This window comes from Microtus pennsylvanicus, chromosome 18 (assembly GCF_037038515.1).
Source record: "Microtus pennsylvanicus isolate mMicPen1 chromosome 18, mMicPen1.hap1, whole genome shotgun sequence".
Lineage (NCBI taxonomy): Eukaryota > Metazoa > Chordata > Mammalia > Rodentia > Cricetidae > Microtus > Microtus pennsylvanicus.
Window position 1 is genome coordinate 24054224 of NC_134596.1, and position 24154 is coordinate 24078377.

Consider the following 24154-nt stretch of genomic DNA (forward strand, 5'->3'; position numbering starts at 1 on the left):
ACTCAGCATCACATTGAGGAGTCAGTCATGTGGTATTCTGTCCGTGGCTGGTTTGGACTGATGTGCATAACTCTATTGTATGGATCCAGCACACGTTGTTTCTGCAGTACGGTGTCAATGGATGGCTGTGTTGTTTCTAGTTTGGTTCAACTATGACTAAAGCGAGTCTAACCACCCTTGGGATTGAGCTGTTGTTCTTGATGAAGGCAAGTCCTCTTTTCTGTTGGGTAGGCTTGCTGAGTCAGAAAGGGATGTGTCTAGCTTTGAAAGGTGCAGAAAAACATTTTGGTAGAGCAGTGGCTTTAGTTGAGGACATGCTGGGAGATGGGTGGGGGGACTTCCCAATTGCTCTCCCCTTGCCTAACACTATGCATCATCAGGTTTGGGTGTTAGCCTTTCTGGTTGTATGTGACAGTATTGCATTATGGTTGTCACCTCCATTTTTAAAATAATCTTTCTGTATTGGGGGGGCATGTGGATATTTTATTTTGTGAAATCTATCCGAGCTTTTTACTCATTACTAAACTTTTTAAATTCTTTTTTTTTAAAAAAAAAAAAGTGATTTGGGGGAACTGGGAAGACAGTTCTGTGGGTAAAGTGGTTGCCACACAAACGCGAGGACCTGAGTGCAGATTCCCAGAACCCCCCTAAGAAGACAAATATGTGCCTCTAACCCTCGTGCTGTGGAGCGGAATGGGCAGAACCCTGGGCATCGCTGCACAGATAATCTAGCCAACCAGTGAGCTTCAGGTTCAGTAAAAGTGCCTACCTGGAAAAAAAGTGAGCTGGAGAGACATAGAGGAAGACACCTGCTATTGGCTTTCACCATCCACATGTCCACACAAGGCTGAATAAATTCATATATACAAATATCCCACACACACACCCCTTGCCTATATAGCAAAACAATAAAATTTGTTTGTAGTAGCTCCCTGTGTTAATAACCATTTCTCTCTGGCTTGGCTGTAGGTTGGAAGCCCCCGTAAGGAATTCTTAGTCTGGAAACTTGCTCTATAAACTCACAGAGCTCACAAGAACAGTTTGCTTGCTTTTGCAGATTAATTACAAAGAAAAAGCTTTTAAAAGATTTATTTAGTTTGATTTTTGTGCGTGTCTTACCTGCATGTATTTATGCGTGCTATGTGTGTGCCTGTTGCTTGAGGAGGTCAAAAAATGGCATCCAGTTGCCTGGGACTGGGATCACACCTGCAGTGTGGGTGCTGGGAACCAAACCCAGGTCCTCTTTAAGAGCAGTAAGTGCTCTTTACCATAGAGCCAAGTCTCTAGCACCACAAAAGATGATATAAAGAACACATAAAACAGTGCAAGGAAGAGATACTCAAGCCTCGGTGTACGTGGGTCCCAAATGCCAGAGCTAAATATTCTGGGGAGCTAAATACTAGTACACAGGTTTGTGTTGACCAATATGATAGCTCTCTAAAATTTCAGCTCAGGGATGACCCTTCACCAGGTAGGCACCGTCGATTAAGCCAACACCCTGCTCTTCTCACTCCCCAGTGGAGAGTAAACCTAGAAGTGCCAATCTAATGATGGCTTGGTGTTTCATTGGCCAGTACTCATCCAAGAATTGCCTTAATAAAACAAAAGAAGCCATGTTCTCTTGAATCCAAGGGGTTAGGAGTTCTGTGTCAGAAACTGAAGTCAAAACCCAAATATTAGCATTAAAGTTTGTGTAGCATCTTTAAAACTCAGGAAACGTGGGAGAAAAGCAGAAATTTATATTTTATTGTTTTATATTTATAATCTTAAAATAAGCCTCAGTCATGAAATGTTAATCAACTTCTACTTAACTTGATTTTCCTTACTAATATTTTGTTTAGAGATTTTCTAAATGTACCTGCAATAAAATTGACCTGTAATTCTCCTTTCTTGTGCTAATCTTTAAAGTTTCTTATTATTAAGGAATAAAATGAAGTCTGTTCTCTTAGTTTTCTGGAAGTATTTATGTGTGATTAGCACATGCATTCCTCGAATCTGATGTCATCACCAGAATTTAGACAATGTATTTATGATGCACCTGCATCTTGGAATCAGATGTTCTGATTCTCACAAATATGCTATAGTTGTGTGTTGATTGTGAAATAAAATAGAAGACTATACTTGATATATTCAGGTAGGAAGAGCTGAAAAATTGCAAGAAGAAAGCAAACAGGAGTCACTTTGACCAGAAGTCACTGTTTCTTACCAGTTGTATCCCAGAGGAACCCAAGACTGTTTGCCAGGATATACCAGTTATCTTGGAGTTTCTGAACTGTGATTTAAAAAAAAAACATGACCAAAAATAAATAAAAATTTAAAAAATGCCTTGAGGAGGAAAGAAATTATTTCATCCTACAGTTCCATATCATACTCAATCATTGAGAGAATTCAAACAGGGCAGGAAACTGGAAGCAGGGGTGGATGCAGAGGCCATGGAGGAGTGCTGCTTACTGGCATTTTCCTCATGGTTTGCTCAGCCTACTTTCTTATACCCCCAATACAGGTTGTCAGAGATGGGTCCTTAATTTATACTCATCCTCAGAGACAGGAGTCAGCCAATCAGAGAAGGAGCTCACAGATATCAGGCATTAACTAACAGGACTAAAAGTCCAAGGTTAACAGTAGGAGATGTGCTTGGTAACAGAGAAGATATCCGTATTGTTTTTTTGACATTCTTGTGGAAGGAACCAAATGGATAATACTAAATGTACCTCCCATGTAAAGACAGTTCCACAATTCATTCCTAGGGAGAAGCACACTTAGTTCAGTCATCAAGGACTTGACAGATGCAGAGGGAGGATCTTATAAATTTTTTATTTGTCTGGATTACTACGTGCAAGCCCCAGATGCCTTATGAAATAGGATCGTAGATTATAACAAGCTTAGTCAGGTACTAAAGCCAATCGTGGCAACAGTTTGAGACACAGCTCCTGCCGCACGGTTTGCAGTGACTGGCCTGATTTGGTACAGCAGTCCCCTACTCGGAACAAAACGGGTTTATATTTATATGCCAGCGATGACAATTCACCTTTATGGTATAGTTTCACAGCTGTGTAAAATGTAATTGCACCACCTCGAGCTCATAGAATTCATTGCATGCTCTCTCTTAATAGCATCCAGGATAGCCCTGCTCATTCCAAACAGCTCACAGAACATTCCAAGATTGGGCGATGCTAGCTAGATCTGGGCTAGCTGAGAGTATACAGTACCCTGAATGCCCCCACCAATCATCTGAACATCTAAAGATAAAAGAATTTCAAGAAAGTTTAAGAGCTTTCTATAAGTAGAAAGATCCTTGAAGTTGATCAGTCCATTAAGTGACAGGCTTTTCCTCTTACAGGGTGTTACAAACTTATTCTGCCCACAGGTAAATAACAGACCCATTGTGTTGGATATTGGATGTCATAAATACCCTCTTTGGTCACACTTGTATGGCTCACTCTATCAGTAAATAGTCCATAATACTCATCTATAAGGGTGACCCTCTGTGCATTAAAATAATTTCACTTTGCCATGGAATTCCTTGTAGCATTACTTCTATGCAGGGACTATCTGTTATAGAAAAAGAAATTTAGCAATGGGCTCCTGCCCACAGGATACATCTAGACGCAGCTTGCTCCATGGGCAGTAAGATGTCTTGCAGTAGGTTTGGTCACAGTGATAGGAGACAGCACCTTTCAATACTGAGACCAACAAATTGACTTAAAATCAATCTTGATATTGTCTCACCCGCAACCAGAAAGTATGGGTCTTAGGATTGGGGTGCAAAGGAGAGACTCTCACAATTAACTTTTGCTCCCTGTTTTGCAATGCTGAGTTCAACAGGCTTAGAGGTTTTCATGCCTAAGAAAGAAATATCTCGACCAGGTAGCACAGCTGGGATCACAACTTTCTCAATACTGAACCAATAGTCAGAGAAGAGGAAAGCTATACTCCTTGCATCTGGAGCACAACACATTTATTACCAGGGAAATTGACCTACTTCTCCTCACTGGGGAGGAGGAAGTCTATGTCTACAGCCCAGAGGGCTCACTAGATGCTTCTTAGGCCTCCCTTGCCCAACAGACCTCACTAGTGAAATACCATGGGGATAAAATAAAGGGATAAATACATAAAGATCTTAGTGAGTACGGAAGTCTGACTAATTCCATCAGGTAGAGAGCCCCATCCAACTGAGGTACTGGCAAGAGTTAGAGGTGAAAATGAGTAATAAGAGCTGAAACATATGTGAATCACTAATTAATATGATCAGCCACCCAACTGAGCCGTGTGTGGTACTTACTCCCCCCCCCCCATTTTCTTCTAGTGTCTTAGAGTTGAACACTAATAATGGCTAATACTTTAGGTTTAGGTATAGGTACAAATGGATCTATAGCCTCTCTGATGGGGTAATAGCTGGTGTGATATCACTTGTCCTCTGTGATCAATGCAAAACATTTCTGCTCAGATTAAGGTCAATGCAAAACATTTTCGCTCAGATTAGGGCAAAAATGAGTGTTGAAAGAAAATGATTTAGCCAGTGATGGACACATTCCTCTTGCTCTTCCATCCGAACCCTGTCCTCTCCCAGCCTACTGCTTCACAAATGATGACAACAGGCCCCTTTGCCCGCCAGTTTGGTTTCTGATTTGTTTTGGCCACGGGAAGGCCCAGCAGGACAGGAACAAGAGCAGAGACTGAAGTACGAGTTATTTGTTTCCCCTCTACACGTGAGGCTTCTATGAGCTTCTACTGTGCATGCCAGTGGCCTCTGCTACTTTCAGTCTTTCTACACTACCCCCACTTTCCTTCTCCCACAGCCACTCTTCCTCTTCCTCCTTGCTACTTTAGGCAGCTGGTGCCAGCCAGCAGCTCTGCCATGACTAGACTCAGGATGGTTCCTTCCTCCTGTGGTCCTTCCTTGTCTTTTTTCTCCCCCTGGGATTCTTGGCAGCCACAGATGATCGGTGTCCTCCCACCCATATGCCTGCGGAACTAACACTCTTCCCTAATTCATTTCCCAGCACGCAGCAAAGAATTTTTTCATTCGGTTAAATATTTACAGGACTCGAGATGTGCAGTAACATCGTATGCTTTTGCCCAGCAAAAATAGAAACAGAAACAAAATCCCACAGGCAGGACGTGGTAAAGCAGCTTGGCTATCTGCTTGGAAGAGGTATAAAGGGAAGGAGAAATCAAGACAAATCAACACCTTAAAATATACTCTACTAGAAATTTTCTTGGATAGCTATATGCCTGCTTCTGAACTGGACATGGATGCTCTACCTCCACTCAGCATCTCATATGTTAAACAGTTGGCAGAAAAGACAAAGGAAGGCAGATGCACTTCATTTCCAGGGTCAACTTTAACTTACTTTTGAAGCAGGGGTTTTGGAAAGAGTCTGGGGACTCATCCCTGCTCAGTGGGAATGTGTGCTATAATCAAACGGTGATTTACCAGGGGAGATGACCAGAGAAACAACAGCCAAGAATGTTGTATTTATTATTTTCAGTGTATTCTAACCTGGCATTGTCTTTGGCCCATTAGCCCTCATGTGTATAGTAGCCAATTTCTCTCACTGGGAGAGGATAAGTTGGGAGCCAAGGCAAGAAACAAAGTCTTCAAATTCCAATATTCATTTATATATAAGTGGATATTCTGTAGCAGGCTTTCTTGGACCACTAGTCCCCAGATCATGACATAGAGACTTATTATTAATTATGAATGCTTGGCCTTAGATTATGCTTGTTTCTAACTAGCTTTTTTTCTTTAACTTAAATTCACCAATTTATATTAATTTATGTGCTGTCCTGAGGCTCATATACCTTATCTACATAGTTCCCATCATGCTTTCTTGCCTCCTCCATGTTTGGTGGGTGGGCCACCAGCTGGCTGACTTTCCTTTCCTCTCTGTCCATAAACCCCACCTATCCCTCCTCTGCCTAGCTACTGGTGGTTCTGTTTTTATTAGACCAATCAGATGCCTTAGGCAGACAAGGTGAAACAGCAACACATCTTTACATTGTTAAGCAAATGGAGCATAAAAAGCACCACCTCTTTACATAGTTAAACAAATATAGCATAAACAAAACACATCTTTACATAGTTAAACAAATACAGCATAAACAAATGGAATACATCTTTACACAGTTAAACATCATTCTACAACACAAACAAATGTAACATAGCTTTACTTGGTTAAATAAATATGCTATTCCACAATAATCCCACTTTTTAAAAGTAAATTTATTTATTTATTTTACAGCCCTGCCTCAGTTTCCTTTCTGTCTTCTCCTCTCAGTCCCTCCTCCCATCCCCCCTCTGTTCCCAACCCCCAACCCACTCTTCATCCACTTCTGTTTAAGAAAGGGCAGGTCTCCCATGAGTACCAACAAAATATAGCAAGGATAGTACCTCTTATAGCAAGTTCCTGCTGATGTTAATGGCTAGGCTATTTACAAGCAAATCTAACTTTAGTCTTTAAAGCACTGAATAATATGATTCCCTATTTCAGGATAACTCAACACCAGACCTGCAATGGCCAATAATGAGCTGCTTGGACCTAACTGAAGCATGGGGCCGCCATGACCTCACTCTTAAGTTGTGCTTACACAGAATCTGCTTCCTCATTGAATGTCTGGTTTAAGGACACTGCCTACAGTTTGCTTGTGCCCAGTTCTGGTTCTGTGTTTCTAACCCTGTTCTTGAATTAGAGAAGGAGCCAACAGCCTTAGGCAGTCATTGGCTAAGACTCAGAACAGGTAGCAACATTGTTTTCCCAACAGAACCAGGACCTGTTTTTTGTTTTTTTTTTTTTTGTCTGTTGTGAGGAGCCTTTATGCCTCTCTCACTTGGTAGACCAAGACTTGTTATTCCTTAGACATCCTCTCAGATGATAACTGCCCATTGTAAGTCCCTTCCTCTGTATCCTCTTTACCTGCAAGGGATCCCCGACAACGGCATCATTGTAGGAGCTTGGCATAGATGCCAAATGGATGAATATGCTTTAGACTTTGGTTTTATGCATATTTCTGCTTCTTCTTAGAGCAAACCTAATTGGCCCTGAGTATTCTGGGTGAGTTCTATCACCCAAGCACACGGTCGTCTTGACTCCTCACCTCCTCATTGATTTTGTGTAGTTCTGCAGATTTGCATAGACGAGAGCTTCCGGAAAAGAAAAAGCAGTGTCTGACTGCTAGACATGTCACAACAGTCAGCTATGCTGATAGACGGGAGCATGGCCAACCTAAAAGTTAATTAGTGATAGAAGGGCAGCCTCAACTCCACTTTGGCCCCTTGAGATCAGAAATCTAGATTGTGCAGTTCTTTGTACCTTGTAGATGTTGCAAATGAATTCAGAAGGCTTTCCAACTCATTCACAGGTCATTTGGTTCCTGGTTTCACTTTAACAAGAAACAGTAAAAGATAATTTCCCAGCAACCTGGAGCTCACTGATTCTGCTAGATTGGCTGGTCAGCAAGTCCCAGAAACCCTCCTGTCCCCCGCTCCCCAACATCTGGATTATAAGCACACACAGTGGGTCCTCATGCTACCACTGTCAACTCTTTATTAGCTGAGCTCCTCCAATTTCCCAGAGTTCCTCTTTCTCTACTCCCACTGGGCAGCCTTACAAAGGACTTGAATGGTTAACACAGAGTAGATGCTGAATACCACTGTACACTAAAAGAGGTATTTGGGGGGGGGGGGGAGTCTCTCTTAGCTGAGGTATCAGTGAACACTAATTTAAAATAAAACTTTATTTCAAGTTAGATTTATTCCTTAAGAAATGAGATGAAAAGAGACAAACTGTGTCACCAGGCAAATGATTTAAACCTCTTTAATTACCGTTCTCACTCTTGCTAATTGGATCTTCAGCACACATTGGCCTGGCTCCCTGAGGAACACTAATGCAAACATATAAGCGGACCTCTTTAAGATGAGAGATTCCGCATGTGTGAGAGGTGGTTAGTGCCTATAAAACTGCAGCCAAGTTAGAGTATGGCATCTAAATAAGGGAGGAGAGCCTTGTAGTGGAGGTAATAATGCCATTCGCTGAAGGATGTTCTGTCCCAAATTGGACAAACCCTGTTGCTACAGAATTCCCGGCATAAGTCCAGAAGTCTGATTGTCAAAACTCTCGGGCCCCACATGAAGGTAAACCTGAAGACACAGGTGTGTGCGTGCATGCCAGTAAGATTTGTCATGCTAATTGGGTTGCATCGGGAGTCAACTGAGCTGGTCATTAAGAGCATCAAAATCACCAGATGTTTTCATTAATTGCTTGGCAATTGATCGGAATTCTGATGAGGCAGTTGATTCATTGGTACATCCTGCTTTGGCTTCCATGGTTTCCAGCGTCAACCATGAGTAAAACGTTCTGTGGATGTGGAAAATGTCCCTGGGCCCTTTCCAAGCGCAGAGTTCTGAATTCCATCTCTTGGTGCGGATAAGAAGAATGGGGAAGAGCTGAGTGTGGGCACAAACAGACTGAATTGTAGTAAGCCGATAAACGGCTTTGTGTGGCACGTTGTAAATGAATATTAATCAGCATAGGAAGGGAATGTGAATAAGCAGGTTCCACCTTCAAAGTTCAACGGAATTCTTTACGAACAGCATTTGCTCAAAAGGCCCAGCCTGTAACATTCTGAACGAATCACTGGTTTGTATTCATGGAAGTCTGAATCTTATCTATTACGCCAACATGCTGCACTTACAATGGAAAACGGCCTGTGATATGTATAAAATCTTTAAAAATTGCACTTTAAGATATGTATTTTTGTGTGTGGTGTGGACATGTATGAGGAGTATATACATACATGGCTCCGATGCGTGTGAAGGCCAGAGGACAGGCTTAGGTATCATTCCTCAAGCACATCTACCTTTTTTGTGTTGGGGTTTTGAGATGGGCTTCTTACTGGCCTATAACAAGAAGACTAGACTTGCTTGTCACTGGGCACCAGAGATCTGCCTGTCTCTGCCTCCCCAGAGCAGGGATTATAAGAGCAAGTACCATGCCCAGCTCTCTTTCATCTGTCTGTCTGTTTATCTATCTATCTATCTATCTATCTATCTATCTATCTATCTATCTACCTTCCTTTCTTTCTTCCTTATTTCCTGCCCCCCATCTCTCTGATATAGGGTCTTTTCATAAAGTCCTGGCTGACTTAGAACTCACCAGTCTGGTCTTGAACTCACAGAAATCTCTCTGTCTCCACCTCCCAAAGGTTGTGTCACCATGCCTGGCCCACTTGCTTTCTATAACGTGGATTCTGGAAACTGAACTCAGGTCCCTATGTTTGTCTCATATGCACACTACTGACTGAACTATTTTAGCCCCCCCAAGAGACAATTTTGTCCACTATAGCAAAAAATTATAAATAAAATGGAGTGTTACTCTACAATGGAGAACAACGTTGATATTAGAAACCATAGGATAACAAAAAATGTATTAGTTTTCTTTAGTTCTTTTGGAGTTGTTAGCCATAGACACCAATCATTATAGGTGATTGCCAATGTTCTTGGCTTCTCTCCAAAATTTGATAGTAAGACCCCATTGCTGAAGACATCACATGCTTTAATCACAAAGCACAGAGAAATCAGCCTGGTTCTAACTGGATGCTTGAGATTGACCCTACACAGTGGAAGGAGAATGTAGACTCCCACAAGTTATCCTTTCATCTACATGCACACTCTGTCCCCCAACCTAACAAATGAAACGTATACTAGCTTTTAGAGTTAAGATTAAAATAGAACATAGTTTCTTAATATGTCTGATTCTTCTGTTGTTCTTTCAATTAGACATTATTAATATCCTCAAATATACCCCTGCTACTCACTGTGATCCAAAACCCAACAGCACTGATTTTACCCTAATAAATGTTGGCCAAGGAATTAGCTGAGTCCTGTGTCAGATCTTCATTTTACGAGATCCTTGTGTGTTGTGCATATTCATCATTAAAATAAGAGACATTAAGTTAACAAATTCTTTAAAAAAAACGATAATATTAACTCTCAATTTGTGTTCTAAGAATGAAAGTAGATCAGGATATGTGATTATGATACAAGGAACAAAATATGTGCAAAGCATTATGTGAGCCTAGAGAAGAAAGTATACAACTCTGTGAAGATGATTCACTGAAGACTTAGAAATTAGAGATGTATTTGGGGACAAAGTTAAGAAGAGTAAAAGGTTCGGGCAGGAGAAGTTTGTGGTGTTTAGGAATGGTATCTCCTCTACAGAGATGTGACTGTTGGAATCAAGAAACTGTCCTGGAGCAATGACTGAGAACAAAGTTATAGAGAATGAACCCTCTATCAGGATACTGCAAGAATAGGCGAGCTTTGATGTAGGGTCGTGATGTGATTACTCTTCTGTTGCAAAAACACTTTGCATATTGGACAAAGGCTGCACAGGGGATTGCCAACTCCTTTCTAGACAACTCAATAGAAAGAAGGGCACAGAAGGATGGGGGCAAATTTGACCTACAAACTCCATCCCTGCAATACAGAACTCCAGAAGGGTTTCAGAGAGTTTACAACTTCTAAATATTCATAAATAAATTCATTTATGCCACATTCATATACTTTCTTGAGGAATTTCCACAGTTCTTGGGAGATAGTCCATGCTGACCATTTTCAAAGATCTATTTTATACAAATATCTTCACCATTTCCTACTCTGATTCCAGGACATTAAATGTACATGAGCAACATCACTGCATTTTCTGTTTGACATTTTCGTCATCACAAGGTAGCATATAGCAGACTAATTTAAGAAAAAAGCAAGAATAAGCCCTAATTGGTTTCAATAATCTCCAAATAAATAAACAATAAAAATGAGCAACCCCGAATTTAAGCAATACTAATTCTTCTTAGTTTGGACTTTCCATCTCAGGTTAATTGACTAGATTGTAAGTCGGCGTACCTATGGGGATTGTTTGTATGACCTCTAAACGGAGCCACAGGTGTTGATAGAATAAGCTGTGCAGAATGATGCAGGTCTGTAATGAAGTGGCATTATGGGAACGCATGTATACACCCATTCTTAGGGATGTATACATGTACTCAGGAGCCAGGGCAGACTGGGTTCAAATCCTGACTCTATCACTTACTGACTATGTGAGCTTGGCAATTTTAAACACTTTAAATCTTGGTTTCTTCAGATCAATAATATATGGAATAATAGAAGAGTAGAGTTTACCTGTTGGGTTGTGTATTGATTGAGTCAAAATGTGTGAAACACTTACAATAATTCCTGACCTGCGATGAAAGTTAAATCAATGTTAGCCATTATCATTGTTATGAGGAGAGTCATTGGGTTCACATGAGAAGACCTGCTAAGAGAAAAGCAAGAAGGTTACATTTGAATCAAGCTTTGGAAGCTAAACAGCCATCTCCTGACATTAGACAGGAGAGGAAGGGGTACTATAAAGGAAAAACCACCTACCCAAATAAGCTGGAGCATGTTTTAGGAAATTCTAAGTCATGGTCTGGGGATATAGGAGTCAGGCACAATAATTCCACAGGGAAGGGTGAAGGTCTTAGCTAAGAAATGGAAAGAAGGGTGGATTTTAAATGAAGACTTGAACGCAATAAATGTGGGAAAGAAGGTAGGTAGAGACCCCATGACAGTTCCTGACCCACTGTTTGGATATGGCTGGATCTTGTTCACCAATTCCTGAATTGGAGAAAACAGATTTTTAAAAGTGCTGGTAAATTTAATTTTAGACACACTGACTTCAGAAACATGTAAAACAACCAACCAAAAATGAACACATATTTGAGTAAAGTAGTAGTGTGCCACGGGTGTTCAGCAACCATGTGTTGAGTGAAACAAGCCACACAAGTGAAGGAAAATTGGGGCTAGACTTCGTGCCAACAATGCATGGGAAGATTACTAAGAAATAACTAAGAGTAACACTCCATTTTATTTATGTATATATAACAATATATTATATATTACATATAATATATAACAATATATTATATTTCATGTATATAGCGATATATTACATATTCATTCTGTCATTTCTGTTCCTCTAGAATGCTGACTAACACAAACAGGAACCAGTACAATAAGAGGACTCAAGGAAAAAGAACATGTTAAATTAGTCAAAGGAGACGCGGAGAAGGCATGGAAGCAAGCCCCTTGCTTAAGGCAAGGAGTCCATGTCCTTCAGAGACTCCAACATGAAATCCTCAGTTCAGTCTTTCCAGACCTCTGCAGACCTCACTCACTAGAGTCAGAAAAGGTCATGGGACATAATGAGCTACGGGCATTTTCAGAAAAGTTAGATATTCATCCACTCTTCAAGTTATATACCCAAAGCTATCTGAAATTGGTAGAATTTCATGGTTCTAGACAGATATCAGTACAATTCTTACTTTATGAGTGACAATTTTATGAGTATTTTACCTGCTAAACACAACACACATACACACACACACACACACGCACGCACGCACGCACGTTTGTCTGTTGCCAGGGAGGCCAGAAGAGGGTGTGTATTCTCTGGAATTGGAGTTATGGAAGATCGTGAGCACTGTGTGAGAACTGAACCCGGGTCCTCTACAAAAGCAGCAAGCGCTTCTAATAGCTGAGCTCCATCTCCCCACCCCACCAAGAGGATTTTTAAACCTCAGAAAACTCGAATCTCATACTGCCAAATTCAAAAGTCAAATTTAGGTTCTAAAAATATGACTAAAAGATGCAAGTCTGTAGATATAATGGAGATGGTTTTGAAAGTTTGATTAATAACTGAAACACAAAAAAGCAACTTTAACACAAAGAAAAAAAAACGACCCCTATTGATACATGATTGTTTTTCCAGTATGGGTGATTGTCTTCCTTAGGGTTTTAAATATTTATATTTATAGAGACAACATGACTGCAGTTCTCATAAGGGAAAACATTTGACTGGGGACAGCTTACATCTCAGAGGTTTAATCCATTATCATCAGGGTGGGAAGCATGGTGGCATGCAGGCAGATACAGGTAGCTGAGAGTTCTGCATCTGGATCTGCAGGCAGCAGGAAGAGACTCTTCTTCTTCTAACAAGGCCATACCTAATCCAACAAGGTCCCACCTCCTAATAGTGACACACCTGTGGACATATAGAGACCATTTTATTCAAACCACCACAGTGACGTCAGTCTGAATAGAACGTGATTATAAAAATCCCAGAAGTTGCTTGTTCTCATTCTTTATTTTTTTTTTTACTGAAACTAAGACTTGAAAACTATGAGTTTATCTTTCCAGCCCCCAAAACAAAGTAAAGTTTACATACACAACACCGTGGTAACGTCGGAGATTTTAAACATATGGGAAGCGTATACAATGTGGGTGACATATATAAAATATGGTAATCTACAATGTGTGATATAGATATACAATATGGGGTTTGTATATAATATCTAATCTATACACATACACACACATATTTACATATATATACAAAAATGCTTTTCACATATTTATAGAGAAAAGTCAAATTTGTTCCTGCTATTGCATATATGCATATATATTTATATGGATGAGTATGTATAAATATATACAGTAGGAACATTATATATATATATATATATATATATATATATATATATATATATATATATATATATATATATATAGCAGGAACATTTTCCCCACAAGTATGTGAAAAGCTCTCTTCTGCTTGGTATTTTTAGCACCTCGCAAGTGTTTTGATCAGAAGTTCCCACAGGTATATTATCAACTACCAGACTTTTAGAATAGTGAATAAGAATGTCTTAAATAGCACCATGGTCTTGAAAACAATATACAGTATAAAGTTTCTGAAATGTTCAAAGCAGAGCAAGCAATCTCATAGTCTATAAATATGCCCTCCCTGGTGTTTTCTTTTTTTTTCTTCTTCCTCAGTTATTCTTCTAAAAGGAGAAACTAAGCTAATGGACACTTGGAGGAGGAAGTGCAGAAATAACTTTATTCTTACTAGTTTAAAAAATGGGATTTATTCCTGCTAGAAGTGCCCACATATGGCAAGCAGCTGTCATTCTGGTTTTACAACTCTTGACACATTCAAGTTGTCAAGACAACAGAAAAATTCCTGTAGTGATTTAGAAAACATACCCATGTACTCATTCTGGAGAAAGAAACAGAGAGGGAAAAAAAAAACGCTTATATCAGAGTAGAGTGTATCTGATTAGAAGGAACATTTGGATAAAAATGAAGGCAGTCAAGTAGAAAACGATTGCAGTTTGTATCCTAACCGGTGAAAATAACTGCAAATCACAACATCAAAATGACTACAAAATGAAGCCCACAAATTAGCCATGAAAGATAAAACACACTATGTATATTCTAGGTCCCAAGGTCGCCACTGGGCTTAGGTAAGAATTATAATCCCTTTAGAGAGACCAGAGACAAGCTTGTCCTCCCTTCAGCATCAGTAGCTACAAGATGACTCCCAGACCATCAGAAAGTGTTGACAGCAAGACACTACAGAGATGAGCACCAGACTCTGGGTTTAGCCTAGTCAAGTTAGCCATGGACACTCAAGGTGGCAGTGGCTTTAGATGTTCCCAGATGGAAGTGGCAGAGACCCAACTCATCTTCACTATCTATTCAACACAGCACGCATCCACCCCACCTCTATTCCCCACTCTGGATCAATTTTACATAACTAGACACTTTTATGATAAGCATTGAGATGTTGGATTAAGAATTGTTAAAATAATAATATTAATAACAATAATAATAAATTGGTTTTACCTGCCCCAATGTAATCTCCTATTCAAAGATTGAAGGAGGAAATGAGTGAATCTCTGTTGTAAATATCATTACACCTCAGAAGGGAGTTCTGCTCCTGGATACCTCTCCAAAGTCACCTGAAGGTCACAACCTGTGACTCTCATCCCTTCCCTTTCCCCTTTTAGAGTATTGCCCTGGCTGTGGGAAACGGCAAGGGAGGGAAAAGCAAGGCTCCTCTCAGTATGATAAAAGAAAAAGGAAGCCAATTTATTAACTCTTCCCTTTAAAAAAGTATCTGACATGTCGACATGGAAATTGAATCCGCGGTGGAGTGGTAAACAGGGGAGAAGTACATGATTTAATTTATTCTTGGCTAACAGGAAACTAAAATCCATATGGCTTTCGTTTCTCTGGCACACGAGATGGGCTGGTGTGCCACATCTGTGAGAAATGAGTCCTATGTCAAGGTGGTTAGGAGAGTCAATATTAGACATAACCTCTTTCTATTTAAGGGAGGCACACTCTATCATCCATTTATTTCTCTGACGGGGCTTAAAGGGAGGCCTTAATCAACTTGCCTCCTGACCTAGAGGCATTTGGAAGAAAAATCTGTATTTGTTTCCTTAGTCAGGTTGCTGAAGCATGAAATGGGATGTCTTGTCCTGCCACCTTGGCTGGGATACCATTTATTCTGGTTATTTATTTGGATGTTGGAAAACAGGAGAATTGTCACAAAGTTTTATATTGGCCTCTGACTCTGAAGTATATGGTTCAAACTGCTAGAAAAAAAAGAAGACCAGGCGTCTGCCATGTGGAGAAGGGTTCACAAAATAATGTGTCTCTGATAACACAGGAAGTACATCACTGTGGAGGCATCAACATGAGAACGTTAACAATGAATTCAAACGCTGTTGTTTTGAAGACAAAATCTAATGTAGCAAAGGCCTCGGACTCACTACGTAGCCAGGAATGACCTTGAACTCCAGACTCTCCCTCTTCCACCCTCCTGAGTTTTGGGATTATAGAGGTGCTGCACCTTACCTTGTTTATCCAGCACAGGGGATTAAAACCTAGACTTGGCTCAAAACCATCAAGTCCTTTGCCAGTTGAGCTGTATTCACTGGCCAGATAAGATGTTAATGCTGTTTTAAATCAAACTTCCTGGGTACCTTAATCAAGAATATTGCAGACAGAAAACCCAAATGGCACTGGAAAAGGGACCTCATGGTTTAATCAGAAAAAGAGAACACGGGCTGGCAGAATTGCTGTGCAAAGACCTGATTTCCAAAGCAGAGGCCTGATTGAAGGGGAGCAAGCAGAGGCAAAGAAAAAGACAAGGTTTTGACTTGGTGTGCCCTAGACTTAGCCAGGAGTTTACACACAAAGTTGTTGGTCATAAGACGAAGCCCCCCCCCAACACACACACACACACCCCAACACATAACACAGAGACCTAAATAATGTCCTTATTATCTGGGGGTATCTTTTCTCTGTTTATATAATGTGGTTCACCAGCTGCCTGGAAAGCAAGCAATGTGGTCTTAGAAAACAGACCAGAACAAAGAAAGATGGCTGGACAGTCCTACCTGCCCTCCAACATCAGTGGTGGTGGACTCTGGGTCGCAGAGATGTCCTATCGCATCTGATAAACTTGTGGGTTGGACACTGGCCCAGGGCCAAAGCTTCCACACCATGATGGACTGACTCTCCTTGGCCACAGCTTTGGGCACTGTTAACCGGGTTCCTATTCAAAGTCTATGGTGAATACAAGTATTCATCAGAACTAGATCTTGAATGTTAGCATAACTGACCATCAGGAACTAGAAAAGCAATGTTTATCTTTGGACATTGTTGTGGAGGAAAGCTCTGTCTCTCAGTAAGATTCTAGCTGGAAAATTCACCAAACATAAGAAGCTGTTGTCTACTAATGCCAAGATGGCCAAAGCTTCATCTGATGGTGTTTTGTGGAGGGGATGGTAAGAGCAGATGAACTGGAATGGCTGAGCATAATCTCTTCTGGAAGAGTCAGAGAGAAGGTGAGCTGCGAGCCATCCAACCTCTGGTACAGAGATGTTTGTAGATGCAGGGAGTACTGACAAGGGAGATGAATGTAGCAATGAAAATATGAAGGGATTTTCACTAATAGTGGGATGTGACCTTCGCTCTTCATACTGTAGAGTAAGCATAGAGGTCTGTATTCAGTTTCCATTGCAAGAACCCATGAGAACTCAGACTCCACATTGCTCTCCAGAGCTGAGAGTATCTGTGCCTAAACAAGCATGGTAGAGGATCTGTCTTGACACAGGAGTTACAGATTCTCAATCAGGATTAGAAATTACCCACAACTGCTGGTATATGCCCAGAAAATGCCACCTTCACTTTACCTTAAAACAGTGTAAATGTTGGTTAGAATAGCAGAAACAAAACTGCTCTGCTCACTAAAGATATGTTTTCTCTTCCAAAACAGCTCATCAGTAAGTATTATTAGGATGTTCTTATAAGTGATAAGTTATTTTTATAAGGTTATAGGCTTGCAAAAGTCAATCATTTTTCTAGGGAGCGGCAGTAAGCAACTGGATTTCAGCATTTAAAGGACATTATCAATCATGATAACATCTTCAAACTCAAAACATCTAGGATTAAAACTAACAAAATATGGCAAATTTAATAAATAGAAATACACAATCTATCCGTGGGCTGGAAAGCTCTGCAAGACGAATATCCATTCTCCTTGGTACTATGCCGGTCAAAATCGCAGCCAGTTTTTTTGTTTTGTTTTGGTAGGAGCAGTATATTTAAAGATTCTATCTTTTAGTTTAAGTTATTTTTAGGCCAGAGTTAGAGGTATGTGCCTCTAAGTCTAGTGCCTGCAGAGGTCAGAGGAGGACATGAGAACTGTTAGAACCAAAGTTCCAGGCCATGGTGAGCTGCCTAACTTAGGTGCTGGGAACCAAACTCGGGTCTTCTGTAAGAGAAGTATATGGGTATAACCACTGAGCAATTTCCCCACTTCCTATGCAGAATAATTGTATCAAAGACCAAATGTTTAAGTTGCTTTTTATTGAGCTATATATTTTTCTCTGCCCCCCTCTCATCGTCTCCCCTCCCCTTCTACCCTCTCCCATAATCCTCAAACCCCCAATTTACTCAGAAGAGTCTTTTTCTACTTTCCGTGTAGATTAGATCTGTGTATGTCTCTCTTAGGGTCCTCTGTTGTCTTGGTTCCCTAGGATTGTGAATTGTAAGCTGTCTGTTTCTTTGCTTTATGTCTAAAAGCCACTTCTGAGTGAGTACATATGATAATTGTCTTTATGAGTCTGGGTTATCTCACTCAATATGAGGTTTTCTAGATTCATCCATTTGCCTGCAAATTTCAAAATGTCATTATTATTTTTTCTGCTGTGTAGTACTCCATTGTGTAAATAAGCCACATTTTCCTTATCCATTATTCAAGGGGAATGAGGTTGTTTCCAGGTTCTGGCTATGACAAATAATGCTGCTATGAACATAGTTGACCTCATGTCCTTGTAGTGTGATTGAATATCCTTTGGATATATACCCAAAAGCAGTACTGCTGGGTCTTGAGGAAGGTTGTTTCCTAATTTTCTAAGAAATCACCATACTAATATCCAAAGTGGCTGTATTCGTTTGCACTCCCACCAGCAATGCAGAAGTGTTCCCTTTACCCCACATCTTCTCCAGCATAAATTGTCATCAGGCCAAATTTTGTTACGCTAGAATAACAAAAAACCTAAAAAGGAAGACCAGAATAAGAGAATGAAGCCACCCAATTTCAGGACATAGTCAAGTTGCTGTAATTAAGGTAATGGGGACACAATAGATACCCCCATTAAATAAAAGCTGGGTTGGGCGATAGCCCTGGATAGAAGATTTGCTGAGCATGTCCAAGGCCCACACTGCAGTCCCAGCACTGTATCAAAAAATGAGCTATTGAATGCTTTGAAAACTCTGAAACAGACTCGAACAAATAGAGCAAAATTGGTAAATTGCTTTGTATTTGTTTTGCTTATTTTCTTCTTCTTTTTGTTTCTGCTTAATATCTTAGGGGTTATTCTAGGTTTTCCAGTGTGTTATGTTAGGTAATCTAAGCCCACTTTTATATCATATGATGTTGCCTCCAGGACAGCAGAAGAGCTGACTGACAACAGTGTGTCAATCCCCCCTCACTGTCCCCTGTTCCTGTACCATCGCCATTTGTTGCATATTACAGGTGCTATGCACTAACATTGGCATTACTGCTTTAAAGTTCAGTTGAGTTACATTTTGCAGCATGATAAAACACTCTATTTTTCCTTAATTTATGTCGCTGGTGCAGATCTAAGTTCCTGGATCAGCATCAATTTTTTTTTTTCTGTTCAAAGAGCATCCTGAAATGCTTCCTATAAAGGAGATCGGCTGTGCCTGGGTTTCCTGGGTTTTTATTTATCCAAGAAAGTACTTATTTCTTCTTTGCATGTGAAGGCCATTTGTGCAGTGAATAGAGTTCTGCTTTACAGTTGGTTTTTCTCTCCATATTTTAGAAGTGTCTCTCCATGGTCTCTGGCTTGCAAGGCTTCTAATGAGGCTTCTGTGATTCCTACTAACATCACATGGGTTTTCCCCTCTGGCTGCACACACGGCTTTCTTCCTGTGGTTTCCAGCACTTCTACTGAGCCCGTGTGTACTTTGCTGTTTCCAATTTTCACACCAGCCTGCTTGGCGTTCTCAAGTTTCCTGGATATGTCATTTGGTGTCTACTTGAGACAATTTGCAGACATTGCATCTTCAAACATCTAGTCTGTTCTGTTCCATTTCTCTTTCCTTTCTGGTATTCCAAGTATGTATACACTAGAAAGTTTGATGTTGTCCCTCAGCTTTTGGAGGCTGTGATTTGGTCTACCACTTCCCAGCAGCTGTCAGTCAGGGCATATTCAACGACCCCATTGGGCACCATAGGAGTTTCTAGCATACATACTCAGAGCATTTACTACTTTCTTCTTAGACTATGCTTGGAAGTAATTTTTGCTTTGCCGGGGGTGTCTTAAATTTCTAACCCTGTTGAAGCCACCTGTCAGACTATGCATACCGTCTATCTTTTCTATCAGAGTCTTTAACATATCAATTATAGATTCTTTAAATTCCTGTCTATAATTAATCCTAGCACCTGTGCTTATGTGAACCTCATCTAAGGATAATTTCCCTTTCAGGACTATATTTATTATTGTCCCTTAGTACATTCTGCAAAGCTGTTGAAAGCCGGATGTATTATACATGACAGGAGACAAAGGTGAGCATTTTCATGGTTATGGAAGAGCACATATTTCCTGATACTAAATCTTTACCAGGCGGAGCTGCACCAGTCTAGTCAGAGGCTGGGCTGTGTTTGTAGTTCGCTGTTGCTATGGTTACCGGAGATGGAGTTTGTTGTTGATAATGGGCACCCGAGATTCTAGCCATTCTAATGATATTTTATTTTTGTCTCTCCGATTAGCTTTGCTTCTGTTCTTTGTCTGTTCGCCAGAGAGACTCTGCCTTGTACATCTTTCCAGACAAATTCTTTTGCTGTTTTGTTTTCTGAGTTCTTCCAGGAGCTCTGGGTCTGGGGAGCAGGCTCTGGTGCCCTGCCTGGCGCAGGTCCTGGGACTTGGAACTCAGGTGTCTGGCTCTCACACTCCTTTCTGCCCTTCCATGGGCAGAATTTCTTTTTCTCACCAGTCCTCCTCACTGCAAATTGGAATCCACTTGTGTCCTCAGGCTGGAATCTTAACTCCCTGTTCCCCCGTAGTACAACTTTTCGTTAAGAGTGACAGAGAGATGGGTCTGGTGGTTGTCTGTGTGCTGTCCCTAGCGAAGCTAGAATGAGATTCTTCTAGCATTCTGTCTCCAAACCTATCTGGCTTTTATTTCTGTTCTGAGGGGCAGGGGGCAGGAGACAAGTGGGTTTCCAGGTAGTCGCTGCTGTTTTTTCCAGTGTTAAGTAGACTGCCCTGCAGGCCACAAGCCTTCACTGGACTCCGCCTCTTCTTCACCGTGAGACTCTGAAGGGAAGGCTACAGAAAATGAGGATGCAGAAAAACCAACCACATCACTGATGGTTAAAAATTCCTCATTTTTAGTTGAATAAAAAAATGGGTATGGGTATTTAGTCTGTGTATTACATTCTTGTCTATGTGCTCCATGCTGGAAAATGCTGGAAGATGCCGGAAGAAGGCATCAAATCCCTTGGAACAGGAGTTACAAAAGTTGTGAGCTGTTATGTGGGTGCTGCAAATGGAACCTGGGTCCTCACTCTGGAAGAGCAGCTGGTGCTCTTAGCTGCTGATTCATCTCTCCGGCCCCCTAAATTCCTGTTATGTTTAATCTTTCCCTGCTGTGGATAATGAGATGCCTGAGACAGGGTATTGATCAGAATGGGAGTTTCTTTCTTATAATCCTAAAGACTATAAAACTAAGATCAGGGCCTCTGCAGACTCAGTGCCTGGTGCAAAGATAGCCCCTTTTTTGCTGTCTTTGGATACCAATGCTCTGTTCTCAAATGGTGAGAACAATGAAAAGGCAAACACGACTCACTGGTTTTCTTTGGCCTTTTAATTAGGAGCTAGTTCACGAGAGCATGAGAGGTCTACTCTCTTGACTTTAAGTTCCCTTTAAGTTCAACTTCTGATACTATCAACACATAGATCTTTCTAGATAACCCATTCAGACCACAGCACCGCTGACTGTCTCTCTCAATACATGTGGTACCACCCAGTACTGTGTACTTAAGGGCATGTACTCTTAGGTCTTATTTTATTCTTATTTAAGCACCTATATCTCTCTAGAACTCAACTTTGTTGCAAACTCTGGTGTCTCAGTGCTTTGGATTTAAACCTGTTAAACTTCAGACTGCCCAACCTTTCCTTGTAGAACTTTGATGCCTTCCCTTTCTTTTGACTACATTAATGAACTGAATCCAGAACTTGGTAAATTGATTTTTTTGTTGGTTTGTTTTGTGTTTTTGTAGATAATTGGACCTAGGCCTTGTCTAAGCTAGACAAATGCTCTGCCACTGACTACATCCAAACTCCAGCCAGTTGATGTTTGACAAGATGTAAAGGCAACTACTTGGAGAATAGATAAGTTTCCCTGTAAGTAGACAACTGGACATCCATATGCAGGATATGAGCCCTGGTACATGGCTTACCACATCCCAGAAGTTAGACCAGAGGCACACATTTCAAATAAAGGACTGTAACATTTCTTCAAGAAAACATTTTAAAATTCCCCATATCCCTTGCAAATTAACATGTACTTAACAAATTAAATGATAGTTACAGTAAAACACACACACAGTACAAGTCATTAAAGGAAAAGTTCTAAGCTAGGCTTAGCCAAAGTAAAATACTTTGCCCTATAAAAGGGGACTTATGATATGATAAAGACAGTCTATGCAAAATGGGGGAAATGTTTCCAAGTCTTACATCTCACGAAGGACTTCTATATAGAACACAAGCAGAGTTTGTAAAACTCAGCAGTAAGAAAATGAACGCCTGAACCTAAAACTGACGACATTTCATGGGAGGAGATGTGCAGATGAAAACCAAGCCCATGAAAATGTGATCAGTGTTTTAGATTAGGGGGGTGAACTTTAAAACGGCCATAAAACGCGACTACCCAGTTCCCATGAACACTAAAATAAATAAAACTGACCAAAGCAAGTATTAAGTAGGGTGTAGAGATGCAGAAATTCCCCTTGATGGGCAGTAGGGAGAGAAAATAGCTTGTCAATTTCTTACACAGGTAAACATACCCTTGCCATACAATCCAGGACTCTGGCATATCTAATCAACAGTAAAGGAGTGGACAATTGTTCCTCATTATGTCCAGGGAGCTTGTGGCCTCAAGGAGGCTGAAGAAACATTTTTCTTGCTTCTCTGGGATCCTTCCCACCACTATAATTCTCAGTCTTGGTCATGTCTCTACCCCAAGTCCTGGCAGTTTTGCTCCTGTGGAAGAGGAAACCAGATGTGCTGCCCTTCCAGTACATCTTACGTTTTTTCAGTCTTGGCTGCTGTCACTGTTCACAGTACCATTCTTGAGACAGATATTCCAACCACCCTTATAAAAGCTTGTTCCTGAATAAACACGTGAAGGCAATGGTAGCCAACTTACAATCCCTACACCAGGAGCCTCGGCAGGATCTGCATTCTCTTTGGAAGATAGAATCTGGAGATTCAACTCAGACCTACTGTGTTGGTTAGTGCTTCTTTGTTTTCTGTTTTTGTCAAGTTGACACTAGCTAAGGTCATCTGGTAAGAAGAAACCTTGAGAAAATGCCTCGTTCAGACCGGCCTGTAGGCAAGTCTGTGGGGGCATTTTCTTAATTAATTATTGATTTGGGAAGACTCAGACCACTGTGGGCTGTGTCACCCTGGGTACATAGCCCATGGGTGTCTAGGAAGTAGGCTGAAGAAGCCATGGAGAGCCAGACAGTAAGAAACACTCTTCCATCATCTTTGCTCCAGTTCCGGCCTCTATATTGTGATTTCCCTTCACAATAAGCTATTAGATGAAAGAAATCTCTTCCTCCCGGATTGGTTTTGGTTATGGTCTTCATCACAGCAATAGAGAGCCAACTAGGACACCTACTGAACTGGAAATTCTGCTGGAGCCCTGAAATCAATTTTTCCAAGCCTGTCAGGTAATACAGATGCCTGGCATACTAATCCCGAGAACCACTAGCCTTTGGCAATGTGGGCACAGGGACAAGCAAGCAAGGCTTCTGGCCAGAGTACTCCCTGCACTGCTGAGTTGTGGCTGTCTTCCCTGCAAGTGGAGACAGAGGAAAGACTGTCCTCTGTTCTAGAGCCAGGGTCAGCTGTGGTAGCTCATGTTGCAGCAGCAGGTTTGGTGTCTTAGATGACTGTCTCTCTCTCTCTCTCTCTCTCTCTCTCTCTCTCTCTCTCTCTCTCTCTCACATACACACACACACACACACACACACACACAGAGAGAGAGAGAGAGAGAGAGAGAGAGAGAGAGAGAGAGAGAGAGAGAGAGAGAGACGGAATTTATAAAAATGTACTTGAATCCAGAGTCAAGAGGATTCAGAAATTTGTTTCACTTCGTATTACTTTACTTTTAAAACAGGGAGCGACTGACTGTACCTGGGAAATTGATCACCAGGGATGGTAACACAATGCATGGCATTTGTGAAGACCTGGGTTTCCCAGCATCATAGAAAAAGAACAAGCAAAAAACAGACTGTACCAATAACGCCTCTCTTGTTGAAACTCTTCCATCCAGTGTTTAAAAGTAGATGCAAGTGAATCCAAGGCCCACCCTAAATTTTTCTTTTTCAGATAAATATGCATGGATTAAAAGTGTGTGTGTGTGTGTTGTGAAATATTAAGGATGTGTTGTATTTGCTGGTGTTGTGGGATATTTGTTTAATGATGCAAAGATGTG